This window comes from Mauremys mutica, chromosome 2 (assembly GCF_020497125.1).
Source record: "Mauremys mutica isolate MM-2020 ecotype Southern chromosome 2, ASM2049712v1, whole genome shotgun sequence".
Taxonomy (NCBI): Eukaryota; Metazoa; Chordata; order Testudines; family Geoemydidae; genus Mauremys; species Mauremys mutica.
This window is the reverse complement of record NC_059073.1, coordinates 182,359,525-182,371,055: the sequence shown is the minus strand read 5'-3', so window position 1 is coordinate 182,371,055 and position 11,531 is coordinate 182,359,525.

The window sequence follows — 11,531 nt, the reverse complement described above, 5'->3', positions numbered from 1 at the left end:
ACTCCAAGGAAATGGTGTGATGTAGTTTCACTTTAAATTTTTCTGCATCCATGTAGTCAGAATTCACTCTGTACACACCATGTGGGCTCTTGAGTGAGGCTGGTCAGGAGGCTAAAGCCAGGGATTGACATAAAAAATACCTACTTCTCTTAGCTAGAAAAGATGTGGCCAAAACATAATGTTTCCTCACAGAAAGATTTTGTATTACACAGCTCTAGGAGTTAACCTCAGAGAAATCGTGCATGTGTCTCTTGCGCCTGATCAAAACTAACATTGTGTATTCTTATTGTAAATTATGAAAAGCTAAACCTGACACTGAAAGAGTAAAATTTTTAAGTGTGATTTGTCCATCCTCCAATTTTTGTTTCTCTGACTGAGCTTAGCTTGCAGTGAAATAGTGTGTAACACACAGATATTTCAAAGGATGCATTGACAAAGTAAACCACTGTACTGTAAACTGGTGGTCACGACCACCAGCCTGGGGCAAAGCAACGATCAGCCATGCCTGGCTTCGCTGTTAGCACTTTTCCCTGGGCTCTGTTTATGCTCCAAGACCAAAACAAATGAAATGGAGAACAACAACAAAAGCAATAATCCTGTTTTTGCCTGCGGTTCTGGAGGCCCTCAGACTCTAGTAACCAAAGGGTCTGGACTTTCCCAGCCCAGGGAAGGTACACAGAACTGGATTTCCCTCTTACAGCCTTCTGCTGCAGCCACAGGGGTGTGCACTCAGCACCTACCTGCTGTACTTTCCTCCAGAACAGGGCCAGTTGCTTCCTGGCCCTTAAAGGGAGACCACCCTATCACATGTTTCCTGAGATACCAACTTTCCTTTCTCTCCAGTAATGGATTTCCTACCTGTGCTACTGCTGAGACATGTGGCCATACCTCAGCAACAGACAAATCAAGAAGATTAAGTGAAAAGAATGTCGTTTGTCCAAAGTTACTTCATTTTATTAATGACGTTTGTGTAATATTTGATGGGAGTCTTGTTTCTAATGTGTCATATGATGCAAAATATCAATTTGGATTGGAGAGCGTGCTTTGGACAGCAACAGAAAACCTCCTCTGTGTTCAGACCTTTAAAGATTTTAACAATGTCCATCCACTTTTAGACCTTTCTTGTCAAACATCAGCCTAATTCTGCCCTGTCTCGCACACCGTGTAACTCAGGGCAAGACTTGCCTCAGGATGCATAGCTCTCAAGCCAGCCTCGTGGCTTTTTTGACTAGTGCTGTGCACTGACCATGCAAATGATTCAGTTTCTTGCTGTCTAAGTTAGGAGGACCTGGGAGTGCTACAGAAGCAGGGTGCTCAGGCTCTAGGGAGAAAAGGCGAGGATCACCTCATGTCATCTTCAGTGACTGTCCTGTCATCTAGAAGTGGTTTACTAAAGGGAATCTATCCTAATTGGAAAGAAGGCTATCATAGGGATTCAAGGAAAATCTCTCATATACCTGGTGCCCAGAAAAATAAATGTTGGGTCCAGTCCTGCTTCCACTGAAACCACTGGCAAAGCTCCCATTGAGGGGAGCAGAAGCAGGCTCCTCATTGCAGGAGGAGACATGCGCATGTATTTCTTTCAAGCTCTTGCTCCTAAAATATAGAGGGCTTAGCGGCTACATGTCTTGTGTGGCTACTTATACTGCTGCAAGTTCCATATATTCAAAGTAGGAAAGAAAAAAATAATTTTACACAAAATGCCAACTTGAGTCCTGTGAGATTCAGAATCAGACACCATCTAAAGATTTTATATCTCATTTGTCAGTTCACCAGTCAGGAAGGTCAGGTGGGACAGGGGACAGCACAGCAAAGTCACTGCATAGGTAGAGTCCTACTTGTACAATACACCAACTAATATATACACACATATAAAATCTACTTCAAGGGTCAGAGACAGTTTCACATTAGCAACAGATGATACAAGACTCTATTTCACCTTTACTAGGAGAGTGGTGAAGCACTGGAATGGGTTACCTACAGAAGTGGTGAAATCTCCTTCCTTAGAAGTTTTTAAGGTCAGGCTTGACAAAGCCCTGGCTGGGATGATTTTACTTGGGGGTTGGTCCTGCTCTGAGCAGGGGGTTGGACTAGATGACCTCCTGAGGTCCCCTCCAACCCTGACATTCTATGATTCTCACATAGTTTTCTCCCTTTCCCAGGTAGCGAAAGAGATACTTGCACTTATCATAGGTAAACAGATAAAGAATCTTCAATTTGGAAGAACCTGAAAAATGAAAGTCCTGAAACCACTGTTGCTGTAAGTGACATGTAGGCAATTCAGTGTCTCCATGCTTACTGTTCTGAGTTGTACAACCTGCTCACTTCTACCATTTGCTCCAAAGGAAATGTGGTTTTCAGATTTTCTGTATCATAGAAGAGTTAACATCCGTAATAGTTGGCACTCATGGAATGTCTTTCAAGCACGTGCTTGGGGTGGCATGCCGCGGGGGGCACTCTGCCGGTTGCCGTGAGGGCAGCAGGCAGGCAGCCTTCGGTGGCATGCCTGCAGAGGGTCCGCTGGTCCCGCGGCTTCAGTGGAGCCGCGGGACCAGCGGATCCTCCGCAGGCATGCCTGCGGGAGGTCCACCGGAGCCGCAGGACCGGCGACCGGCAGAGCGCCCCCCGCGGCATGCCGCCGTGCTTGGGGCGGTGAAATGTCTAGAGCCGCCCCTGACGGTACCATCTCTGATCCAGGAAGAATTTGTTTAGTTACTAGAAAAAATGTAACTTACTCTTGTTACAAAATAAGTAAGATTAAACATGCTGTATTCTCCACCTTTTGTTTTAAAAAGCACTAAAATAATCATAATTGGAATAACTACTGTCAACATCACAGCATCTGTCATCCTGCATATTGAGTAACAGAATAATGTAAAAAATATATAGTCTCTGGCTTACACACACTGTAATTAAATATATGAAAAAGTCAGCTATACAATGGTTATCATTAAAATCCTTTACGAACAGGGGTGGCTCTAGCCATTTCGCCGCCCCAAGCATGGCGGCACACCGCGGGGGGCACTCTGCCGGTCGCCGGTCCCGCGGCTGCAGTGGACCTCCCGCAGACATGCCTGCGGATGCTCCACCGGAGCCGCGCGACCAGTGGACCCTCCGCAGGGACGCCTGCGGGAGGTCCACCAGAGCCACCTGCCGCCCTCCCGACGACTGGCAGAGCGCCCCCCGCGGCATGCCGCCCCAAGCACGCACTTGACGTGCTGGGGCCTGGAGCCGCCCCTGTTTACGAAGCGTGGGATGGATTCACTCCCACTGATGCAGGTGGGGGGCCAGTAAGGAGATGCCTTATCACACAGCCTTTTTCTGCTAAACTCTGCTGGAGACTCCACTGTTGGAGGCTGTTAGAGATCTTTTGAATGTCCCTGGCCACCCTCGTATCTTGGCCAGATTGGCCTATTTTCTGGGCTGTGGATTGTGGCTTCATTGAAGCCATTGGCTCAGTAAATATTGCAAGAATCTTGCATAGTGTGACCACATCCTCCTAGACAGACTTGCAGCCTTGAAGACTTACAATTGATTATTATTGAATTAATGTTGTGATTATATTTATGGTATTCTTTTAATAAGTATAGGAAATATTAGGATGTGATAACTAAACTATAGTAGTAATAGGGAATATTGTGAATACCTCAGTAAAGCAAACTAGACAAAAAACTGTAAATTTTTTAATGATGACCACTGTTGGGCAAATGTACTCTTAACTGGCTTCAGTAAAGTAACTTTCTTCCACAAAAGCAGTTTTGCGATTTTTTTTTTGCTGCTTTGTTTGAAATGGACTTCAAGAAGGCAGATATTAGCGAACACAGAACTGGTAGCTAAATCTAAAAGAAAAATAAAAGTTCGGGAGCATTGGTAGTTTTTTTAAAAATAAAAATTAGAGGCACAAGAGCAAACTATCCCAATGAGTAGGAAAGACAGGAAGTATGGCAAGAGACCAGCCTGTCTTAACCAGGAGATCTTCAACAACCTGAAACTCAAAAGTAAAATAGAAAGTAGGTCAAATTATGAAGGCTGAATATAAAAAAGAAGAAAACAAGTATATAGGGGCAAAATTAGAAAGACCAAGGCACAAAACAAGATTAAACTAGTAGAGACATAACATTTTTTAGATAATGTTTTCACCTCTTCGCTCATAGAGCCGAGAAGCGATTAGAAGCAAGAGGAAGAGAAAGGACAGGTTAGGCCCATTACTGAATGAGGAGAGAGAGAGAGAGACAATAGCAGAAAATGCAGCAATGGCCGAAGTGTTAAATGCCTTTGTTTCTGTTTTCACCAAAAAGATTAGCAGTGATCAGATGCCTAACATAGCAAACATAATTGAAAAATGGGGTAGGACCTGAGGCTAAAATAGAGAAAGAACAAAGTAAGGATTACTTAGGCCTTGTCTACACTACAAGACTATTTCGAATCTACTTAAGTCGAATTTGTGGATTCGACCTTATGAAGTCGAATTTGTGTATCCACAGTAAATACACTAATTCGAATTTCTGAGTCCACAGTAACGGGGCTGGCGTCGACTTTGGAAGCGGTGCACTGTGGGAAGCTATCCCACAGTTCCCGCAGTCCCCGCTGCCCATTGGAATGCTGGGTAGAGCTCCCAATGCCTCCTGGGGGAAAAATGTGTTGAGGGTGCTTTTGGGTAACTGTTGTCATTGAACCGTCAATCACGCCCTCCCTCCCTGAAAGCTCCGGCGGGAAATCTGTTCGCGCCCTTCTCTTGTCAGTTACAGCGCGTACGCCACAGCACTGCGAGCATGGAGCCCGCTGCGATCATCGCTGCACTTATGGCCGTTGTCAACTCCTCGCACCTTATCGTCCACCTCTTCCACAGTCAGCTGCTGAGAAATCGGGCGAGGAGGCTCCGGCAGCGCGGTGAGGACAGGAATTCACAGAGTGGCGCAGACCTCTCACAAAGCAGGGTACGCCGCGCAGTGGAGATCATGGTGGCAATGGGTCAAGTTCATGGTGTGGAACGGCGATTCTGGGCCCGGGAAACAAGCACGGACTGGTGGGAACCGCATAATGCTGCAGGTCTGGGATGAATCACAGTGGATGCGGAACTTCAGGATGCGTAAGGGCACTTTTCTTGAACTCTGTGACTTGCTGTCCCCTGCCCTGAAGCGCCAGGACACCCGGATGCGAGCAGCCCTGAGTGTGCAGAAGCGAGTGGCCATAGCCCTCTGGAAACTTGCAACGCCAGACAGCTACCGGTCAGTAGCGAACCACTTTGGTGTGGGCAAATCTACCGTGGGGGTTGCTGTGATTGAAGTAGCCCACGCAATCGTTGAGCAACTTCTCTCAAAGGTAGTGACTCTCGGAAACGTCCAGGACATCATAGATGGCTTCGCCGCGATGGGATTCCCAAACTGCGGTGGGGCTATAGATGGAACTCACATCCCTATCCTGGCACCAGCCCACCAGGCCAGCGAGTACATTAACCGAAAGGGCTACTTTTCAATGGTGCTGCAAGCACTGGTAGACCATAGGGGACGTTTTACCAACATCTTCGTTGGGTGGGCGGGCAAGGTTCATGACGCGCGTGTGTTCAGGAACTCTGGTCTGTTTAAACGCCTCCAGGCAGGTACTTTCTTCCCGGACCACAAAATAACGGTTGGGGATGTGCAGATGCCTACAGTGATCCTCGGGGACCCAGCCTACCCGCTAATGCCCTGGCTCATGAAGCCCTATACAGGCGCCTTGGACAGAGAGAAGGAACTCTTCAACTACCGGCTGAGCAAGTGCAGAATGGTGGTGGAGTGTGCTTTCGGACGTCTCAAGGGGAGATGGCGGAGCTTACTGACTCGCTCGGACATCAGCGAAAAGAATATCCCCGTAGTTATTGCTGCTTGCTGTGTGCTACACAATCTCTGTGAGAGCAAGGGCGAGACCTTTTTGTCCGGATGGGAGGTTAAGGCAAATCGCCTGGCTGCAGTTTACGCTCAGCCAGACACCCGTGCCGAGAGAATATCCCAGCGGGAAGCGCTGTGTATCCGGGAGGCTTTGAAAGCAAGTTTCCTCGGAGAGCAGGGTAACCTATGACTCTCCACTTGCTTTCAAGAGAAACTGACCCTGGGCCTGTGTCTGTATGTGTCAATTTCGATCTGCGGTTACATACCCCGTTCTCCAAGTTTCCCCCACTTCCAAAGCACGTTTTAAAGCAAATTAATTATTACACTCATTATTAATAAATCTTTGTTTTACTTTGCATTTCTGTTCAGGTGTTGAAACATGGACGCATACTGTGCTGGGCATGGTGTGCACTGATGTACAGACCGCTTGTTCCATAGAGGAATGACATCCTCCTGCTCCTACATAGGTCTCTGGGGTGGGGGACGGTTGCAAGTGGTTGTGCATGAAGGGGAGGGATTGCAGGAAGGGGTGGGTTTGCAGGAAGGGGCGAGTGGTGCCTTCTTTGGATAGGGGTTTGGATGATGGCATTGGGCTGCGGGTTTGGGCGTAGGAAGGGGTGAGGGGTGTGGGGGAAGGGTGAGTATCTGTCCATGGATGAGGGCTCTTGTTGGGGCTCAGGGCAGCGGAGAGGCTCGTTGCTACGGTGGAAGTTCATGGTAAGGGCAGCGTGCCTTAACATTAAGGGGGTGGCAGGCGCTAGGACCCTGGACAAGCATACACATCACAGAATGACCCGGGGCAGCATACACCACACAGAGTGACCCTGGTGCCTACTGACTGCAGTGTGTGTGTGCCCTGCAGTTGATCATGACCCCAAGTCTGTACCCTGGTAATGTAGGCTATACCGTGCAATTATAAATTCCCTCCCCCCCCATACACAAAAAAATCCTCTGACATGAAAGACGTGACCGAAACAGTGAATAACAGCAAACAGCTTTTAATAATCTAATACACAGTGGGGGGATGAAACCTGGATTTGGGACTGGGTGAGCCTGTAAGGGAAGCACTTCTACAAATTTATAGCGTGAGAGGTGTGTGGTACATTAGCGCTATGCAGTGGTGCAGTGACAGTTCTCACGGCCCCTTCCGCCCCTCCGTCTTGTACTTTTGGGTGAGGGGGGGGCAGGACTTCTTGGCGGGGGAGGGCGGTTGCAGATACACTGCAGGGGGGCTCTGTCCTCCTGCCTGCGGTCCTGCAGAACATCAACAAGGCGCCGGAGCGTGTCCGTTTGCTCCCTCATTAGCCCAAGCAGCGTTTGAGTCGCCTGCTGGTCTTCCTGCCGCCACCTGTCCTCCCGTTCAATGTATGTGCGATGCTGTTGACATAGGGTCTCCCTCCACTGTCTCTGCTCTGCCGCCTCGGCTCTGGAGCAGGCCATCAGTTCCGCGAACATCTCGTCCCTAGTCTTTTTCTTTCGCCGCCTAATCTGCGCCAGCCTCTGCGAGGGGGATGCCGGGGCAGTCCGGGAAAGAGCCGCAGCTGTGTGATGGGAAAAGTAACTGGATTTCCTTGAACAGATACATGTTTGCGAACAGTGAACACAGTCTAGTCAGTTTCTCTGAACAAGACCATACAGGGCAACAAGTCTCACGAGATCTCAGGACAAGTTCGAGATTTCGGAATACGCTCTCATTGGCTGCGGCATTGCACAGGAGAGCGGACAAGTGGGGAGAGACAGCTGAATCCGTCTAGCAGACAGTCCTGGTAAGCCTTACAGTACATTCTGCTTATCAGTTAATGGATAGCTGTGCCCTCCCGCTAAAGGCAATCTGGAAATCATATACTCTGACCCTTTTCCAGCCACTCCCGCCAGTGCACGGGAAAGATCAATGTATGCTTTTCCTATGTGGCCTACAACACGCGGCTGTTAAGCGAGGGTCATTGTTATGCAAAGTAAAAGTCAACCATTCACAACAGTAACAATACACTAATTGCCCTAATTAGATGCAGCATTTCATGAACGAGATCACCCTGATGCGGGTCCCTCGGAGTCACAAAGAGCGGATGCTAAGGGAAGCCCTGCAGAGACCAGGACCATATGCGGCCATTCTTGTGGAGGCGATGATTCCCATCTACATAAGGATGTCCTGGCGCGGAAGAGTGTGCTTCCACGGAGCACCCAACAAGGCACCTCTCCCCAGGAACCTCCTGCGGAGGCTTTTCGAGGACCTAAATGAGACCTTTCTTGAATTGTCCCTGGAGGATTATTGTTCAATCCCTATATGTGTGGACCTACTTTTCATATAGTTTTTCATTGAAAATTTTATATATAGTATTTCTATTTTTTTATACCTGTTTTATAAAAAATAAATGTTTACATGTTTATAGCACTTACCGCCTGATCCTTCCCCTGATTCTGAGTCCGGGTTAACGGCCGGGGAGGGTTGGTAGGGGATCTCTGTGAGGGTGATGAAGAGATCCTGGCTGTCGGGGAAAACGGTATTGTAAGCGCTGTCGCCTGCGCCGTCCTCCACAGACCCTTCCTCATCTTCCCCATCGGCGAACATCGAGGAGGAACTGTCCAGGTTCACTATGCCATCCACTGAGTCCACGGTCACTGGTGGGGCAGTGGTGGCAGACCCACCTAGAATGGCATGCAGTGCCTCGTAGAAGCGGCATGTCTGGGGCAGGGCTCCGGAGCGTCCGTTTGCCGCTCTGACTTTTTGGTAGCCTTGTCTCAGGTCCTTGATTTTCACGCGGCACTGCATTGCATCCCGGCTGTATCCTTTCTCTATCATTGCTTTGGAGACCTTCTCGAAGGTCTTTGCATTCCGCTTGCTGGAGCGCAGCTCTGACAGCACAGACTCCTCGCCCCACACACCGATCAGATCCAGGACTTCCCGGTCTGTCCATGCTGGGGACCTCTTTCTATTCTTGGATTGGCCGGACTCCTCTGCTGGAGAGCTCTGCATCGTTGCAGGTGCTGCGGAGCTCGCCCCGATGTCCAGCCAGGACGTCAGGTTCAAAGTGCCCAGACAGGAAAATGAATTCAAATTTTCCCGGGTCATTTCCTGTGTGGCTGGTCAGAGAATCCAAGCTCCGACTGCTGTCCAGAGTGTCAACAGAGTGGTGCACTGTGGGATAGCTCCCGGAGCTACTAAGTTCGATTTGCATCCACACCTAGCCTAATTCGAGCTAGCCATGTCGAATTTAGCGTTACTCCACCTGTCGGGGTGGAGTACCGAATTCGAACTAAAGAGCCCTCTAGTTCGAATTAAATGGCTTCCTGGTGTGGACGGTTGAGCGGTTAGTTCGAATTAACGCTGCTAAATTCGAATTAAAGTCCTAGTGTAGACCAGGCCTTAGACAAGTTAGAGGTCTTCAAGTTGCCAGGATCTGCAGAAATACATCCTAGAATACTTAAGGAACTGGCTGAACAGATCTCTGAGCCATTAGTGATTATCTTTGAGAATTCATGCAGGACAGGAGAGATCCCAGAGGCATGGAAAAGGGCCTATGTAGTACTTATCTATAAAAAGGGGAATAAGAACAATTCGGGGAATTAGAGACCAGTCAGCTTAACTTCAGTACCCATAAAAATAATGGAGCAATAATCAAAATCAATTTGTAAGCAGAAGAAATAAGTTGATAAGTAATAGTAAACATGGATTTGTCGAGAGTAAATCATGTCAAACCAACCTAATATCCTTCTTTGACAGGGTAACAAGCCTTGAGGATGGGGGCAAGTAGTAGATGTGATCTAGCTCAACTTTACTGAGGCTTTTGATACTGTCTCATATGAACTTCTCATAAACAAACTAGAGAAATACGGCCTAGACAAATCTACTATAAGGCAGTGGCACAACTGCTTGGAAAACTGCACTCAAAGTATTTATCAGTGATTCACAAATAAGCTGGAAGGGGTCCCACAAGGATCTGGTCTGGGTCTCCTCAATATCTTCATAAATTATTTGGATAATGGTATAGAAAGTATACTTACAAAGTTTATGGATGATACCAAGCTGGGAGGGGTTGCAAGTGCTTTGGAGGACATGATTAGAATTCAAAATGATATTGACAAACTGGAGAAATGGTCTGAAATAAAACAGGATGCAATTCAATAAAGAAAAATGCAGCGTACTACATTTAGGAAGGAATAAGCATTTGCACACATACAAAATGGGAAATGACTGCCTTAGCAATGAGTACTGCAGAAAAGGATCTGAGGGTCCCAGTGGATCACAAACTAAATATGAGGCAACAATATGGTTGCATAAAAAGGAAACATTCTGGGATGTGTTAGTGGGAGTGCTGTAAGCAAGACACAAGAAGTAGTTCTTCCACCCTACTCAGCACTGGTATGGCCTTAGCTAGAGTACTGTGTCCAGTTCTGGGCACCACACTTTGGGAAAGCTGTGGGCAAAAAGGAGAAAGTCCAGAGAAGAGCAGCAAAAATAATTGACAGTCTAGAAGACATGACCTAATGAGGAAAGATTGAAAAAAAAATGGGTTTGTTTAGTCAGGAGAAGAGAAGACTCAGGGGTGGGGGAGGGTGCATGGTAAGTCTTCAAATATGTAAAAGTTTGTTATAAAGAGGATGGTGATAAATTGTTCTCCTTATCCATTGAGGACAGGACAAGAAGCAATGGGCTTAAATTGCAGCAAGGGAGATTTAGGTTAGATGTTAGGAAAAACTTTGTCAGGGTATTTAAGCACTGGAACAAATTACCTAGGAAAGTTGTGAAATCTCTGTCATTGGAGGTTTTAAAGAACAGGTTAGACAAACACCTTAGTCTTGTCTCAGTGAAGGGGACTGGACTAGATGACGTGTCGAGGTTCCTTCCAGTTCTACATTTCTATGATTGTAGGATTAAATTTGAAGTGTAACTTTAGAACATATTTAAAAGTGGGCAGCTAATAGCATGGGTTGTTGCCAGACGGTGTAGGAGGGAGTTGTGCAGCTTTCACCACACAGTTGTAACAATACATCTCATTCCTGATCTGCAGTTCCCATGATAGCTCAGCCCTAGGGCTTTCTTGAGCTGGGAATGACAGCTGTGCTGAATATTGGGTAGTGGTTTTGTGGTTCTTTTGATGTGCATAATGGACTAGGATGAGAACGACAAAATCAGTTGCACTTGGGACCCCTGTAAAACAGGAAGACTAATCCTGCCCCAGTGGAAGATTGGTCTGAGGATGAGGAAGGCAAGATCAGGCTCAGGACTGCAACAGAGAAGTTCAAGAGCTGAAAAGCTGAACAAAATGCATTTCATCACACACACTAAATTAAGACAAAAATCAGTTTTCTACAGTAAAACTGTTTCATGCCCAGTGAAAATGAATCACGTGCATCACAAAATGAAGAGCAGTTAGTGTAGACATGGCCTTAGTACAACCTTTTGCCAACACAAGTTACGTAGGCATAAAGCTGCCACCGTTAGCATATCACTTACATGTACACATACTTGGCTTCTTGCATCAGTGGCGCAAGTACTCACCAGCAGCGCTTGTGGCAATGCACAGAGTGGCACACCATGGATACACATCCTGATGTGCAACCCTCCACCATCTAGCACATGGTCTTATGAGAAACTTTTGCAATGCATGGTGGGGCAGAAACAAGTTGCTCAGGGGTGCAACTGGGAGCAAGGGGTCAACAGTA